The sequence below is a fragment of the Salvelinus namaycush genome, chromosome 25, assembly GCF_016432855.1.
Source record: "Salvelinus namaycush isolate Seneca chromosome 25, SaNama_1.0, whole genome shotgun sequence".
Lineage (NCBI taxonomy): Eukaryota > Metazoa > Chordata > Actinopteri > Salmoniformes > Salmonidae > Salvelinus > Salvelinus namaycush.
In genome coordinates this window covers 9349397-9368078 of record NC_052331.1, presented here as the reverse complement: position 1 = coordinate 9368078, position 18682 = coordinate 9349397, and positions in this window count along the sequence as shown.

Genomic DNA, 18682 nt, shown 5'->3' with positions numbered 1-18682 from the left:
TCCCAGAGGTAGAGAGGGAGAGCATTGCATTGGTCCTCATCGTCAAAATGAGTTAGAATAACTTACCTGGTCTCTTTCACTCTGCTCATATCTGCTCTCTCGCCTCTCTGCAAGAAACACACAAACCTTTCGGTAACTCACAGGAGTCCCACCACAGGGACTTGGTATGTGTGTGTTTGTGTGTTTTTTCTAGAGAGGAATAGAGCCCACATTCCAGTCTTCAGACTGGAGTCCATGAACCCTAGACCATGTTTATACAGTTATGCTTCCCTTATCCAGCCTCTTTCACCAAGATGAGTGAGTGAGTGTAGCATTGTGGTTTTGCGAGCGTGCGTGTGTTCAGTAATGTTGTCTGCGCTGTAAACAAAGTGGCCTTTCTTACCAAACTGTATGAGGAGAGAATGCTCTGGTGTCTGTCTGTCTGGGCAGAGGCATACAGGCTGTTATCAACCAAAAAGAAACTAATAACATTACTGACGTCCTACGAAGGAGCGACGGTTTCCCGCTCACTCTCTCACACCCCAAATCTAATTCCTCAGTCCTCCTTCTCCCCAGCTCCATAACTCTTCTCCCTTCCCTCCCCAGGCCGCACCCTTCTACTTCCGCATCTGCAATATACTGCGGGCATATAAGTATATCGTTGGTTTATTTGAAAGAAAAGGAAATAAAAAGTTGACTAAGTTTTTGTTCCCGCCAACTGCAGCCCTCCTGATATTTGCCTTTAAAGAATTGTCCCCATTGGCAAAATGACTTTTTGATACCCCTGCTTTAGGACAATGGAGAGTTTTGTGAGCGATGTCTGAAACAAGTGAATACAGTCTCAACCAGGACCCCTCCTTGGACATCCAACAGAGTCTGATCTTTCACCCCAATAGCCCTAAGCCATGTTCCCAGTCCTGCTGAGTCATGTCTTGTGTGACCTAGGCCACACACACGCGCGCACACACACATGCAGCTTAGTAATCTAGTGTGCCCCTAGCCCTGGAACTCTAACCTCTAACCCCTGGCCTTTGAACAGCAAAATATACTTTTAGAATCAAATTAAGAGGTTGAAACTCCTGACAGATAACGCAGATTGACACACCACCCCTACAGAGTGGCAATGGGAAGTCCTGGGGCTTTGTCTTTGCACAGACACAAGCACACACAGAGTCAGGACTCGCTGCAGGGAAAGCTGGATGTTCCTTGTTGAAACGGAGCAACAGAAGCATCACTTGTTTCACACAACACTCATAGAGTTTTCTGTATATTGTTTGGCGCTTGGAGCAAATAACATTCGTAGGGTAAACATTAGTTACTGTAGGTTATGTTGGGAGATGAGGAGCATAAGACCCAAAGCTGGATGAAAATCCTTCTTAGATATTGTACACCACTAAAGTACAAATAGGCAGAGGTGTGGGAATGTACTTTTTCTTTATACTCTTTTGAACAACTTCTGATAAGTTGACTTATTTCACCAGTCTCAAATCAAACTGCATGAGTGAGACGGAGAGAGATGGGTTGATGCACATGCAGAGTGAGAGAAGTGTGAATTGGGACAATGGAGAATAGATATGTATATATATGAGAGAGATAAAGCAATGGATAGATGGATACAATAAATTACGAGTTGGACTAAGGATGTGTTGACACAGTACACATAGCAGGGTTTAGAGATGTGGCCAGAGGGTTGTAGGATGGATCATTATACAAGAGTTTCATGTGGATACGATGAATGCTAGGAGTGAACAACCTCCCTTTGTCTCTGAGAAAAACATTCACCCCTGAACAACAAAAAAAGAAGAGAGCGAGCGAAGAAAAGAGAGAGTCTGGAGGGAACTTTTGCCCCAGGCACTGGTGTTTTTAAGTTGTGGAATCAAATGTAATTCGGACAGACTGCCCACCCCTTCTTGTGTCCATACAGGTGTGTGTGTGTGAGGATACACACCTTAACCAGAAGATATGGGGACGATACATTTCCCTGTACTGAGCATTTCCCAAATGGGCAGAGGTCATTAAAATAGCCAGCGTGTAGAATGCCCAAATGTGTCATGGAAAGAGCAGTGTACCAAATGTTGTCGTTTTTTACACTCAGTGTAGATCCCGTACATACTGGTCTTGACGAGGAGAAGAAGAAAAAAAGAGGTGGAGAGGGAGGTTCTCTTCTGCACTGTTCAACCAATCCAGTCAATGTGGAGGAGGAGTTAAAGATGGTGCGTCCAAAAGCAGAAGTCGGCATCACGGGCTCTCTTCCCATTTCCCCTGAAAACCGGAACATCCGCTTGTCGGGGACTCGGCAGAGGCTATGTCATAGCTGGCACACCATTCTTTCTGATGGCATCTTTGAATCTTAAAATTGGTCCCAAAAAAAACTGAGGGAGGTTGATCAGAAATTCTGTTACCAAACTTTGCATCTGCACAGTTCTTCCAGTGAATGTGTTTTGTTTACAATGTGGCGTTGTAAATTGGTAAAAGTAGTCCTCGTGCATACAGTAGAGTTGTATGGATTGTTAAACTTTGAAATCAATGCTTTTTGTTTAGTATACATTTAGGTGAAAAATCTGAGTCCTAGCTCGATTCTGTTCCCATGGAATTGACCATTACTGAACCAGGCTTGCTTTATACATGCTCGTATGTGAACACTGTCATATGAAAGGCCAGTACACTTCTATGGTGAGAAGTTTAACTCAACTTTTCCCATGACATTTGAGAAGGAACTGACGTGATGTTGCGTGTCAATCGATTACTGAACTTTAAACCTCATTAGAAAAATATAAAACCAATCAATCTCCAATCAGATAAGAGTAACACAGACCTGAATCCTCAAACTAACCATCACCACTTTATGATAATCTAATGGATGCCTATCAGGGATCTTTGCTTTTTTACCTGTCCTGCTCTTTCACATCAGAGCAGATGGAGCCAGAGGGAGTTAGCATGGAGTGGCACAGTTACACTGGACTACTGTAACAGAAATGGGCTACATTTTTGGCTAACACCACTGAAATGTGCAAAAATGACTTTTAGTCATATTGTTTAACTGGGGTTCTTTATCAATTAGAAGAGTGATCATTTATGTAGATTTGAAGTGATCATCACACGCGACTCATGCACATAGCATAAAGACAAACTTACCAGCTGCAACACCACAGATGACCAACTACCACACACGCATGTACACACACACGCGCTCGCGCGCACACACACACACACACACACACACACACACACACACACACACACACACACACACACACACACACACACACACACACACACACACACACACACACACACACACACAGTGTGTTTCAGATGGGTCCAGATGTATTAAGGTCAGTAATGACATTAGGAAGCAGTGGTCTGACTTATTAAGTTAACCACCCATTCATTTACTCTCTCTCTCTCTTCCACCATCTTTTCTTGGCCGCCATATCTCCACTCACACAAACACACACACACACACACACACACACACACACACACACACACACACACACACACACACACACACACAAGCGAGCGACAAAGGCCCTCTTGTCTTGTCCCCTCCAGGCCCCACAGAGGCCCTTGATGGTCCACATGTATCATCAATCTCTGTGGATTAAGTCTTCATTCCTGCCCTAACCTACTTACACTCATCTACAGAGTTCTGCCTCTTCCCTCCTCTTTGCTATTTTATGTTGGCATTAGAGGCAGAGATGAATGTGTTGTTTTGACAGTACTGCATACCAGTGGAGGCTGCTGAAGGGAGGAGAGCTCATAATAAATGCCTGGAATGTAGCCCGTCTTCCCCAATTAAGGTGCCACCAACCTCCTGTGCTGCATGCAGTCTGTGTCTGGGCGGCAGGCGGCCTTGTTGGAAAGGTCATGGGATGCTGGAGAGGTTATGGAACCTAAGATGGAGGACAGCGAAAAGGCCACAGTGTCTGCTGCCCACTCTCGACCTCTGTCTCAGTGTGGCCCGGTCTTAATCTCTTTATTACTCACTGATACACAGGGTAACAGAGAGAGACAGAGGAGCAGAAGGACAGGGGAGGGAGATGATAGAGAGACAGAGGAGCAGAGGGATAGGGGAGGGAGATAGAGAGACAGACAGAGGGGCACGGGAGGGAGATAATAGAGAGACAGAGGGGCAGTGGAGGGAGATGACAGAGGGGCAGGGGAGGGAGATGATAGAGACAGAGGGACAGAGGGGCAGTGGAGGGAGATGATAGGGACAGAGGGGCAGTGGAGGGAGATGATAGGGACAGAGGGAAAGGGGAGGGAGATGATAGGGACAGAGGAGGGAGATGACAGAGACAGAGGGACAGGAGAGGGAGATGATAGAAACAGAGGGGCAGAGGGAGGGAGATGACAGAGACAGAGGGATAGGGGAGGGAGATGATAGAGACAGAGGGGCAGAGGGAGGGAGATGACAGAGACAGAGGGATAGGGGAGGGAGATGATAGAGACAGAGGGGCAGAGGGAGGGAGATGATAGAGACAGAGGGATAGGGGAGGGAGATGATAGACAGAGGGACAGAGATGATAGAGACAGAGGAGGGAGATGACAGAGACAGAGGGACAGGAGAGGGAGATGATAGAGACAGAGGGGCAGAGGGAGGGAGATGACAGAGACAGAGGGATAGGGGAGGGAGATGATAGAGACAGAGGGGCAGAGGGAGGGAGATGATAGAGACAGAGGGGCAGAGGGAGGGAGATGACAGAGACAGAGGGATAGGGGAGGGAGATTATAGAAAGGAGATAGAGATGGACACATTTGGTTATTGAATTGAATACAATTTCTATGACAGAGGGCAAATTGTTAGCGGTCTGTCCACTAATAATGAATATGACCCTCAGGCTGCCTGTCTGTCTATTCTAACTCAATTAAACCATCTCCTTTCTCCAAGCTTTTCCTTTTCACTGCAGTCATTTCACAGAATTGACCCCCGTGCCCCTGGGGTCATGTGTAGTGTCCCTTTGTCCTGTCACACACTGACCCATGCTATTACTGGAAGGCTAAATAGAGACACACATGTTGAATACTTTTTATTAGGGTTCAGTGTTGAGCAATACAATATGAAGGACTCAAATTGTCAAAGGTCCCTGACTTATGAGCCCCCCCCCCCACACACACACACGCACGCACACACACACAGAGTAGTTACTGTACAATGGTTGCCTGAGGCAGGGGTTTCTGGGGTAATTAAGGTCTTAATTGAAGTTGTATGGCGGCCTTCCAAATATGGGCGTCTTAAGCACATACAACACATGCATGCTGTGTTTAGTATGTTGTCTGCAGAATGTCAGCGTTTGGCACCATGAAAGAACACACACACACACACACACACACACACACACACACACACACACACACACACACACACACACACACACACACACACACACACACACACACACACACAGTGCATTCCGCCTGTTCGAATGGCCTTTTTCCTACTTGTTATTGGCTGTATGGTCGGCGGGTCAGCTTATTAAACTCTGAGGCCACGTTGAATGATATGGGGGTCCCCATAACAGTCAGCCTATTACCGTAAAGAATAGTGTTATTAGTTATCTGATGCGTGGGTGAGAATGTACTGAGCTGTGTATGTTTGCGTGTGTGCGTTGAATGAATTAACGCAGTGTTATACACTGTAACCAGCAGCTGCATTGAGAGGCCCAGTGACACCACAAAGAGAGGCTCACATATCTTTTTTAAAGGGTATTTTAAGGGTCAGTATGTTATTTCATGTAAAAAGAAAAAAGGCTGCCAATGACCCCCCCCCCCCCCCCCCCCCCCACCCAGTAAATTAACTGCAGGCCAATAGTTTTGTTCCCTTACGTGGGCCATTTGTACAAAGGGAAACACACACGCATACAAACCCACGCTGTGAGAGTATGCGCGTACGTGTAGATGTGTGTGAGTCTGGGGAGAGGGGGAACCAAACCTGTGTAACTGGGTCAAAAGAGAGAGAGATCCTCTAGGTCAGGGCTCTTCAAACCTGTTCCTGGAGAGTTACTGTCCTGTAAGTTTTCACTCCAACCATAGTCTAGCACACCGGATTCTAATAATTAGCTAGTTGACGAGGTAAATGGGGTTGGGGTGAAAGCCTACAGGAGGGTAGCTCTCCGGGAACAGGGGTTGTGCAACTAACAGTAACAGCATTGTGTAGCTGGAGAGAAGACGATGAAGTGATACGGAGTCTCATGCCTTTACGCATGTGACACTCATCTTGTGGATTACTTACACTCGTCCTTTTTCTACATTTTTCTCCCACTTTCCATTTGCGATGGCTCAGTTTAGCGTTGTGGGAGACAGTGAGTCAGCTAACCCAGGTCCTCTGTGTGTGTCTTTATTTTCACTGCATGGAGACCAATTGTCCACTTAAGAGAAAATAAGGAAAGTGAAAATGTACTGCAGAGGTTTTCAACCCTACGAGGTCCGAAGTCTGCTGGTTTTCTGTTCTACCTGATAATTAATTGCACCCACCTGGTGTCCAAGGTCTAAACCAGTCCCTGATTAGAAGGCAGCACTGGGGGGAAAACACAGTGGAACAGGCTTTGTGGTCCAAAGTGGAGTTTGAGGGATGTTTTGAATTGAGTAAATGTAATACAGAACATACTGAGTGAGTAGTGAGTAGAACAGTGAATCCAGACTACATTAGCTCACTGACCTACAGAACGCGCTTTCGTGTGGCACGCATGTCTGTCTGTGCATGTCTGCATGCTCAGCCCTGCTCAAGGTCAGCCCAGTTGTCCTTGCGATTCACAGTCTAAACAGAGGCTTTCAGACCACTGTCTCTGTCTGTCCCCGTCACCAGTCCACTCATCTCCTCTGACAACACAGTCACAACCATGTCGGAGAGCACTGCTGAAATGACCTTATTTTCTCTCTCCGTCTCCCCCCCCTCCCTCATCTGCGTGTGTGTGTTCTGTCCCAGGGCAGGACATCTTAAATCAGGCGTCCGAGGGGGAAACTGATATCGCTATATTTAAAAACAGATTTATTCCTTATCTGGAGCAGCAATACAGAGTGGAAGCCGTGACAGAGGTTTAGAGAGCGAGAGAGAAAGAGAGAGGTTTCAGGGACTTATTCAGTGAGGACCACCCCACTAATAAGTCATACAGTACCAAGGCCAGAGCTCCAGATACTGTTCACTCTAGGTAACTACACTGACCTCCTCAATCAAACACAGGGGTTCCCAAACTTTTTCCACTTGGGCCCCACCTTCCAGCATTGGGGAACATCCCGCGCCCCCACCACTTCTATTTCTATGTGCACAAGCCCTGTTCATGACAGAAACTGTTCCCACCCGTCTGGTTGTCGGAGAGAACATATATACCAGTCAAACGTTTGAACCCACTTAATTTCTTTAATTACTTGTCACTTTTATCTCTTATTATTATCCATATATTTTTTTAAACTGCGCTGTTGGTTAGGGGGACTCGTAAGTAAGGTGTACACCTGTTGTATTTGGCGCATGTGACTAATACAATTTGATTTGACCTACTCATTCAACAGTTTTTCTGTTTTACTATTTTCTACATTGTAGAATAATAGTAAAGACATCAGAATTATGAAATAACACATATGGAATCATGTAGTAACCAAAAGAAGTGTTAAACGAATCAAAATATATTTTATATTTGAGATTCTTCAAAGTAGCCACCCAACCCCATTGGTTTGAGGTCGGGTGGTTGTGGAGTCCAGTTCATCTGATACAGCACTATATCACTCTCCTTCTTGGTCAAATAGCCCTTCCACAGCCTGGAAGTTTGTTGGGTCATTGTCCTGTTGAAAAACTAATTATAGTCCTACTAAGCGCAAGCCAGATGGGATGGCGTATCGCTGCAGAATGATGTGGTAGCTATGCTGGATAAGTGTGACTTGCATTCTAAATACATCACTGACAGTGTCCCCAAAAAAGCACCCCCACACCATCACACCTTCTCCTCCATGCTTCACGTGGGAACTACACATGCGGAGATCATCCGTTCACCTACTCTGCATCTCAAGGACACAGCGTTTGGAACCAAAAATCTCAAATTTGGACTCATCAGACCAAAGGACAGATTTCCACCGGTCTAATTGCTCGTGTTTTTTAGACGGGCTTTTGACAATTGACCTCAGGATCTCGTCACGGTATCTCTATGCATTCAAATGGCCATCGATAAAATGCAATTGTGTTTGTTGTCCATAGCTTATGCCTGCCCATACCATAACCCCACTGCCACCATGGGACACTCTGTTCACAACGTTGACGTCAGCAAACCGCTATACTCGTGGTCTGCGGTTGAGGCAGGTTGGACCTATTGCCAAATACTCTAAAGCGACATTGGAGGCGGCTTATGGTAGAAAAATTCATATTAAAATTCTCTTGCAACAGCTCTGGTGAACATTCCTGCAGTAAGCATGTCAAATTACATGCTCCAACACTTGAGACATCTGTGGCATTGTGTGACAACTGCACATTTTAGAGTGGCCTTTTATTGTCCATAGCACAAGGTGCAACTGTGTAATGATCATGCTGTTTAATCAGCTTCTTGATATGCCACACCTGTCATGTGGATGGATTATCTAGGCAAAGGAGAAATGCTCACTAACAAGGGTGTAAAGAAATATGTGCACAAAATTGAGAAATAAGCTTCTTGTGCACATGGAAAATGTTGGGATATTTCATTTCAGATCATTAAACATGGGACCAACACTTTACATGTTGCGTTTATATTTTTGGTCAGAGTATATGATTTTTTGGGGGAGCCCCCCTTGCCGACAGCTCACGCCCCTGCCAGAGGGCACGCCCCACAGTTCGTGAACCACTGATCTAGCAGACCATAGACAACCAATTGCGTGATCTGAGTCACGGCATCAATGCGACCCACCCGGTATTGAACCCGGGTCGACCATGCTCTTTCAGACCATGTTAGCCCACAGAATGTGAAACAAGTGACTTGGAACCAGTGATGTATGTGTTAGCGTTTTACAAGCTTATCCACAGGACCCTCCCCTGTGCCTCATGCTCTACTCAAATGATCAAATGTAGGTCATTTGTTCATTTGGGTGGGTTTAGTGTTTGTTTGGCTCGTGGCGGAGTGTACGTTTTAGATCCTCTCTGGCGTAAACCGTCAGATAAATTATCCAGCAGGCTGTTGGCCCACAAACGGATGTAACTGTCAAACATATGAGAATCTCCCTCTAAATTATCTTCTTATCTTCATAAAAGCATTATGTGTGTTTTTCTGTGTACTGTATATCAGCTCTTTCTCTCAGGGGTTGCTATGATTGATTTAATTGATCCGATCAACAACAACAAAAATAACGTTGAGGAATGAATCCCTAAATCCCAGGATCTGTAAATATGCTAATTGACTGGTTTGATTCTGAGCAGTGGTGTAAAGTACTTAAATAAAAATACTTTAAAGTACTACTTATGTAGTTTTGGGGGGGTATCTGTACTTTACTATTTATATTCTTTGACAACTTTTACTTTTACTTCACTACATTCTTCACTACATTCCTATAGAAAATGATGTACTTTTTAATGATGTATTTTCCCTGACACATACATTTTGAATGCTTAGCAGGACAGGAAAATGGTCCAATTCACACACTTATAAAGAGAACATCCCTGGTCACCCCTAATACCTCTGATCTGGCGGATTCACTAAACAAAAATGCTTTGTTTGTAAATGATGTCTGAGATAGTTGGAGTGTGCCCCTGGCTATCTGTTTGGTTTACTTAATATAAGGAATTTGGCATAATTTATACTTTTACTTTTGATACTTAAGTGCATTTTAGCAATTACATATACTGTTGATACTCAAACGTATTTAGAACCAAATACTTTTAGACTTTTACTCAAGAAGTATTTTACTGGGTGACTTTCACTTTTACTTGAGTCATTTTCTATTAATGCATCTTTACTTTTACTCAAGTATGACAATTGGGTACTTTTTCCACCACTGATTCTAAGCTACATACGGCGACAGGTAGCCTAGCACTTAAAGCATTGGGCAAGTACGTAACTGAATGGCCCTTTAACCCTAATTGCTCCTGTATGTCACTCTGGATAAGCGTCTGCTAAATCACTCAAATGTAAATGTTATCTGATAAAGCATTCCTGAATAAAGTTAGGCAAAATGTTGTCTTTTAGAAAATAGTATTTTTGTTTGAATAATATACTGTTGTTAATGTGTCTCCTTTGAGCTAATGCGCTCATTGAATGATGATTCACAAAATGCAAGTATATCCCTATCAGTCAGTGAGCACATGGCATAGTAAGGTACAGTATATTGAGAGGTACAGGGGAGGGCATACGTGTCTCAAGAGAGAATCACAAAACAGAAGCAGCAGTTTGGACTGAGACCTGCGCTCAGCTCAGGAGGTCCCTGGGGCCTGGTTCCATTTCTGGCGAGAGCTCATCACATCTGCTCCTGTTCTCCTCCCACATGGCTACATTCCAAACCAAACAGTTATTGCCTTCCCTCTGCCCTTGGTGAAACCCCAGGTAGATCTGTAGGTAAGAGTAGGTAGAGTAGGTACAGTAGGTAAGAGCAAGTGATGGTCTGAAAATACTGAATAGAGCTTCTACCATGTCTGTCCATCTGTCTTTCAGTCCTATCAAATTAGAGGGAGCAAATCATGAAGGACACTTTTGAATGGAGCCCAGACCCTGATCCCTCCAACACAATGAGCCAACCCCTTTACCCCAGGTGCAGAATGGGGAAGAATACTACCCACCATGCACCACAGCGATTGGAACCCCCCACTCTATGGCCATTGGCTCACTGTGTGTGCGTGTGTTTCGTTGGTAAGCTTGGATTTACACATTCTGTGGACTGTTATTGGTCAATATTGGCTTTATTTGGGTTTCTAACTGAGCCTTCTCCTCTGTGAAATGACTGAACACACCAGCATTCTCAAACTTGTTCGAGTAGTGAAGCTTTGCATACCAATGATAAGAGTAAAAATACAACCATAATGGCTCAGATTCAGCAGCGTTAGAATAACAGGCATCCATACATGTCTAATAAGTCCCATGGTGTCTTTTCGTAAATAAAAGAACTAGGCACAGGCATTTACACACACACACACACACACACACACACACACACACACACACACACACACACACACACACACACACAAAGTCGAGGTTCACGGCAATCTTTCCCCAGCGGTCCCCTGAGTTCCCATCATCTTCTCACAAACACTCTGAAGAGGAAAACTGGGAATTTATCCACCGAAATAAAATAACAATTACATCCAAGAGCCTTTGAATTATTCATGAGTCATTGTCTGCGAGATGCTGTGTGTGTGTGTTTTTAGAGAGATTGTGTCGTTAAAAAAAAAAAGTGTGCTAGATTTAGGGTCCTGGCGGAGAGTAAAATAACGCATGTGTGCAAGAGAGCGCATGCATACACATGGTGCACAGTGCCACCCTGTGGAGGAATGTGTAACTGTCTGCTCTGGGACTTGGATGAAATGACAGGTATGACAAATCCATAGCTGATATGAACGGACCGGACAGTAAGCATATTGTAGTAACTTCATATTGCCTTGATAGTCTAAGTGGAATTTTACCATATTGATTATACGATTGCGCTTATAAGACACTATTTGCTGTATCCACATAAAATGATCGTACTTATGCACACACGTCTAGTACCAGTCAAAAGTTTGGACACACCTACGCATTCAATGTTTTTTTATTTATTTTTGAACAATTTTCTACATTGTAGAATAATAGTGAAGACATCAAAACTACTCTTGGAATTCTCTCAACCAGTTTCACCTGGAATGCTTTTCCAACACTCTTGAAGGAGTTGGCTGCTTTTCCTTCACTCTGCGATCATCCGTTCACCTACACTGCGTTTCACAAAGACACGGCGGTTGGAACCAAAAATCTTAAATTTAGATGGATTTCCACCGGTCTAACGTTCATTGCTTGTGTTTCTTTGCCAAAGCAAGGCTCTTCTTATTGGTGTCTTTTAGTAGTGGTTTCTCTGCAGCAATACGACCATGAAGGCCTGATTCACGCAGTCTCCTCTGAACAGTTGATGTTGAGATGTGTCTGTTACTTGAACTCTGTGAAGCATTTATTTGGTCTGTAATCTGAGGCTGGTAACTCTAATGAATGTATCCTCTGCAGCAGAGGTAACTCTGGGTCTTCCTTTCCTGTGGAGGTCCTCATGAGAGCCAGTTTCATCATAGCGCTTGATGGTTTTTGTGACTGCACTTGAAGAAACTTTCAAAGTTCTTGAAATGTTCCGGATTGACTGACTTTCACGTCTTAAAGTAATGATGGACTGTCGTTTCTCTTTGCTTTTTTAAGCTGTTCTTGCCATAATATGGACTTGGTCTTTAACCAGATAGGGCGATCTTCTGTATACCAACCCTACCTTGTCACAACACAACTGAAACACATTAAGGAAAGAAATTCCACAAATTAACTTTTAACAAGGCACACCTGTTAATTGCAATGCATGCCAGGTGACTACCTCATGAAGCTGGTTGAGAGAATGCCAAGAGTGTGCAAAGCTGTCATCAAGGCAAAGGGTTGCTATTTGAAGAAACTCAAATATAAAATATTTTGATTTGTTTAACACTTCTTTGGTTACTATATGATTCCATATGTGTTATTTAATAGTTTTGATGTCTTCACTATTATTCTACAATGTAGAAAATAGTAAAAAATAAAGAAAAACTCTTGAATGAGTAGGTGTACTAAAACTTTTGACCGGTAGTATAGGTTGTAATAGACCTATGGCTTTTTTCTGGTTTGGCTTCCCCGTGACTTTACCCACGCACCGCTACTGCATTGTAAGGGGTTGGTTTGAGGAATTTTAAGCAGCAGAGAAGGTAATTTAGAGACCAGTCCCTGTGTACTACTATGAATAAATACACTGAACAAAAATATAAAACGCAACATGTAAAGTGCTGGTTTCATGAGCTGAAATAAAAGATCCCAGAACTTTTCCATTTGCACAAAAAGCTTATTTCTTACAATGTTGTGCACAAATGTGTTTACATCCTGTTAGTAAGCATTTTCTCATTTGTCAAGATAGGCCACATCTGTGGATGGATTATCAAGAAGCTGATTAAACAGCATGATCATTACACAGTTGCACCTTGTGCTGGAGACAATAAATGACCACTCTATTTGCAGTTTTGTCAATGTCACAGATTGAGTGAGAGTGCAATTGGCATGCCTCTTGAAGCTGGTTGAGTGAATGCCAAGAGTGTACAAAGCTGTCATCAAGGCAAAGGGTGGCTACTACATGATTTCATGTGTTATTTCATAGTTTTGACGTCTTCACTATTATTCTGCAATGTAGAAAATAGTAAAAATAAAGAAAAACCCTTGAATGAGTAGGTGTGTCCAGACTTTTGACTGGTACTGTGTGTATTCCGGACTCCGACATTGCTCGTCCAAATATTTCTACATTTCTTAATTACATGTGTGTTAATTATAATTATATGTGTGTATTGTTAGATATTACTGCACTGTTGGAGCTAGGCACACAAGCATTTCGCTCCACCCGCAATAACATCTGCTAAATGTCTATGCGACCAATACAATTGTATTAGATAAATAAAACTGATCCGATTATATAAAGTGATCTGTAACAGAGCTTTGGTCCGTGATGCTTTATGCTAGAAACAAGCTGTAAAATACCCAGTTAAAACGTGACTGTGACTGATGCATATGGGGATGTCATTGTTTCGGTTATTTGACATTCAGGGACCGACTTTGCTTGGGAAGTAATCCAATTATGTCACTATCACTTGATTTAGCTATTCACTTTCTGTACAATAGAACATGTTTAAACCCAGATAGCTTTTAGGGAAACACTTGTGAGTTCAAGCAGTTAAAGCTTACATGTTCTGCATCGGTAAGTCTACTCTGTCCGGGGTGGAAAGGTAAGCCTACTCTGTCCGGGGTGGAAAGGTAGGCCTACTCTGTCCGGGGTGGAAAGGTAAGCCTACTCTGTCCGGGGTGGAAAGGTAAGCCTACTCTGTCCGGGGTGGAAAGGTAAGCCTACTCTGTCCGGGGTGGAAAGGTAAGCCTACTCTGTCCGGGGTGGAAAGGTAAGCCTACTCTGTCCGGGGTGGAAAGGTAAGCCTACTCTGTCCGGGGTGGAAAGGTAAGCCTACTCTGTCCGGGGTGGAAAGGTAAGCCTAACTTTTGGAAGTACCATGCTCAAGATTCCCAATGATGTCTCAGATGTAATTAATTGCAAACGGGCAGTTTCGTTGCAAACAAGACACATGCATTTGGCATTGGAGAAATATGATAAGATAAACACAGACCTATTTCTGTCCATTCTTAGCCTGCAATTTCAGTAATTTGTGTGGTATTAAAAAACAGATTCTGCTAACGTGTAAAATTACATAGAATTGCATGATTTTTTTCAGACCTACAAATACAATGCTAGATTCATGCAATTATTTTACTATAAAAGGAGATCTTTCCACCCCTACTCTTGTCCACGGTGGCCTTCTGGCCTGCAGCCCTGTGCGCTATAAAAATTCCCGCCTTGATATTTAATACTTACAGGAATAATAATAGTTAGCAAAACTGCATATCTAAGTCTCTGGGCCCAGATTAACAAAACCTTAAGAAGAAATGTCTTAAGTATAGACTTATGAACAAAGTAAAGCAAATGTGCTATTCCTCAAAAAGGTTATTGAAAATGTTCTTGCGTTATTTATGTTTCTCCTTAAAAAATGTAATTCTTGAAGATAAAATGATTGGATTTGTTCTTAATTCCAAGATAGCTAAACCCCTGTCTTTAAACTCAGGGCAGTGGGAGAATAAGTTAATGAAAGCAATGTTTAATTCACTCAAACCTCATCTGAAAGATGAAGTATTGATTATTTGAAACCCAACGTGTCTCAGTATGAAATATGCCAACATGATTGCCATTGCTAGCTGGATACAGTTGAAGTCGGAAGTTTACATACACCTTAGCCAAATACATTTAAACTCAGTTTTTCACAATTCCTGACATTTAATCCCAGTAAAAATTCCCTTTTATGTCAGTTAGGATCATCACTTAATTTTAAGAATGTGAAATGTCAGAATAATAGGAGAGTGATCTAGTTCAGCTTTTATTTCTTTCATCACATTACCAGCGGGTCAGAAGTTTACATACACTCAATTAGCATTTGGTAGCATTGCCTTCAAATTGTTTAACTTGGGAAAAATGTTTCAGGTAGCTTTCCACAAGCTTCCCACAGTAAGTTGGGTGAATTTTGGCCCATTCCTCCTGACAGAGCTGGTGTAACTGAGACAGGTTTGTTGGCTTCCTTGCTCACACATGCTTTTCAGTTCTGCCCACAAATTTTCTATAGGATTGAGGTCAGGGCTTTGTGATGGCCACTCCAATACCTTGATTTTGTTGTCCTTAAGCCATTTTGCCACAACTTTTGAAGTATGCTTGGGGTCATTGTCCATTTGGAAGACCCATTTGCGACCAAGCTTTAACTTGCTGACTGATGTCTTGAGATGTTGCTTCAATATATCCACATCATTTTTCTGCCTCATGATGCCATCTATTTTGTGAAGTGCACCAGTCCCTCCTGCAGCAAAGCACCCCACAACATGATGCCGCCACCCCCGTGCTACACAGTTGGGATGGTGTTCTTCGGCTTGCAAGCCTCCCCCTTTTTCCTCCAAACATAACGATGGTCATTATGGGCAAACAGTTCTATTTTTGTTTCATCAGACCAGAGGACATTTCTCCAAAAAGTACGATCTTTGTCCCTATGTGCAGTTGCAAACCGTAGACTGACTTTTTTATGGCGGTTTTGAAGCAGTGGCTTCTTCCTTGCTGAGCGGCCTTTCAGGTTATGTTGAGATAGGACTCGTTTTACTGTGGATATAGACACTTTTGTACCTGTTTCCTCCAGCACCTTCACAAGGTCCTTTGCTGTTGTTCTGGGATTGATTTGCACTTTTCGCACAAAATTACGTTCATCTCTAGGAGACAGAACGCGTCTCCTTCCTGAGCGGTATGATGGCTGCGTGGGCCCATGGTGTTTATACTTGCGTACTATTGTTTGTACAGATGAACGTGGTACCTTCAGGCTTTTGGAAATTGCTCCCAAGGATGAACCAGACTTGTGGAGGTCTATAATTTATTTTCTGAGGTCTTGGCTGATTTCTTTTGATTTTCCCATGATGTCAAGCAAAGAGGCACTGAGTTTGAAGGTAGGCCTTGAAATACATCCACAGGTACACCTCCAATTGACTCAAATGATGTCAATTAGCCTATCAGAAGCTTCTACAGCCATGACATCACTTTCTGGAATTTTCCAAGCTGTTTAAAGGCACAGTCAACCTAGTGTATGAAAACTTCTGACCCACTGGAATTGTGATACAGTGAATTATATGTGAAATAATAAGCTGTCTGTAAACAATTGTTGGAAAAATTACTTGTGCCATGCACAAAACTATAGTTTGTTAACAAGAAATGTGTGGAGTGGTTGAAAAACAAGTTTTAATGACTCCAACCTAAGTGTATGTAAACTTCTGACTTCAACTGTAGGTTGCCTAGTGAATCTTAAGATAGTTAAGAAATTTGTGAGAAGATATTTTAGAAGTTCGTAAGAAAAACATTAAATGTTAAGATAATTTAAGTGCAATTCCTCAACAATATATTTTGAACTTCCTAAGAAGTGTTTTGTTAATCTGGGCCATGGTCTGTCATTTTTTGGGGTATCTGTACTTTACTATTTATCTTTGACAACTTTTACTTCACTTCATTCCTAAAGAAAATAAGAAAATTATCCATACATTTTCCCTGACACCCAAAATTACTCATTACATTTTGAATGCTTAGCAGTACAAGAAAATTGTCCAATTAATGCATTTATCAAGAGAACATCATCTACGCAACATTGCAAAAATCTGAAACTTTCTGTCCAAAAATGATGCAGAAAAATGAATCCATGCTTTTGTCACTTCTAGGTTAGACTACTGCAATGCTCTACTTTCCGGCTACCCGGATAAAGCACTAAATAAACTTAATTTAGTGCTAAACACAGCTGCTAGAATCTTGACTAGAACCAATTTTTTAAATCGTATTAGTCCAGTGCTAGCCTCTCTACACTGGCTTCCTGTTAAGGCACGGGCTGATTTCAAGGTTTTACTGGTAACCTACAAAGCATTACATGGGCTTGCTCCTACCTATCTTTCTGATTTGGCCCTGCCGTACATACCTACACGTACGCTACGGTCACAAGACGCAGGGCTCCTTACTGACCCTAGAATTTATAAGCAAACAGCTGGATGCAGGGCTTTCTCCTATAGAGCTCAATTTTTATGGAATGGTCTGCCTACCCATGTGAGAGACGCAGACTCGGTCTCAACCTTTAAGTCTTTATTGAAGACTCATCTCTTCAGTAGGTCATATGATTGAGTGTAGTCTGGCCCAGGAGTGGGAAGGTGAACGGAAAGGCACAGGAGCAACGAACCGCCCTTGCTGTCTCTGCTTGGCCGGTTCTCCTCTCTCCACTGGGATTCTCTGCCTCTAACCCTATTACAGGGGCTGAGTCACTGGCTTACTGGTGCTCTTCCATGCCGTCCCTAGGAGGGGTGAGTCACTTGAGTGGGTTGAGTCACTGACATGATCTTCCTGTCCGGGTTGGAGCCCCCCCTTGGGTTGTGCCGTGGCGGAGATCTTTGTGGGCTATTCTCGGCCTTGTCTCAGGTTTGTAAGTTGGTGGTTGAAGATATCCCTCTAGTGGTGTGGGGGCTGTGCTTTGGCAAAGTGGGTGGGGTTATATCCTGCCTGTTTGGCCCTGTCCGGGGGTATCGTCGGATGGGGCCACAGTGTCTCCCGACCCCTCCTGTCTCATAGGCTGACCACACCGATCGCGTCGCGTGCGCTGCAAAATAAATTTAGAAATTTATGTTATTCAATTATTGCACCCACACTGCTCACAAGCGTCTGCGTTGCCAAGGGCTAAAATAGAACTCCTTTCTATTTCTGATGCAGATCGCGCTGCAAGTCCTGCCTCTCCCATCTCCTCATTGGTTTATAGAAGCAGGTACCCACGTGCCATCTCCTCATTGGTTATACCCACGTGGGTGATTGAAAGACGAACTGTGTTGCCGGTCGGTGTAGTAATACTATGAAAGTTTAGATGCCAATCACCATATAAGTTTCGTTGATGACTAGAAACGATTCGGTTGACCGTTTTATGTTTGGATTAATTGTCAAAGTAGAGGACCTTGTGCATTTCAGGTAAAATAACAACTTAATGTTTATATCCCAGGACAAATTAGCTAGCAACAGCAAGCTAGCTAAATAGGACAAATTAGCTAGCAAGTGCAAGATAACTAGCTAAATTGCCATAAATGTTTAATGCTTTTCGACTGTTCCCAAATTAATGTAATTGGTTCAGAGTTTGTTTTGATGTTTTAACCTGCGTGTCGTGATCGTGTTTGGTGTAGTGGGACAAAATAAATTTATGCACGATGGAGCACGTGCGCAGCGGTTTGGGTTCCGTGTCAGCCTCCAGTATTTATGCTGCAGTAGTTTATGTGTCGGGGGGGCAGGGTCAGTCTGTTATATTTGGAGTGTTTCTCCTGTCTTATGTGAATTTAGGTATGCTCTCTCTCTCTCAGAGGACCTGAGCCTTAGGACCATACGTCGGGACTACCGGGCGTGGTGACTCCTTGCTGTCCCCAGTCCGCCTGGCCTT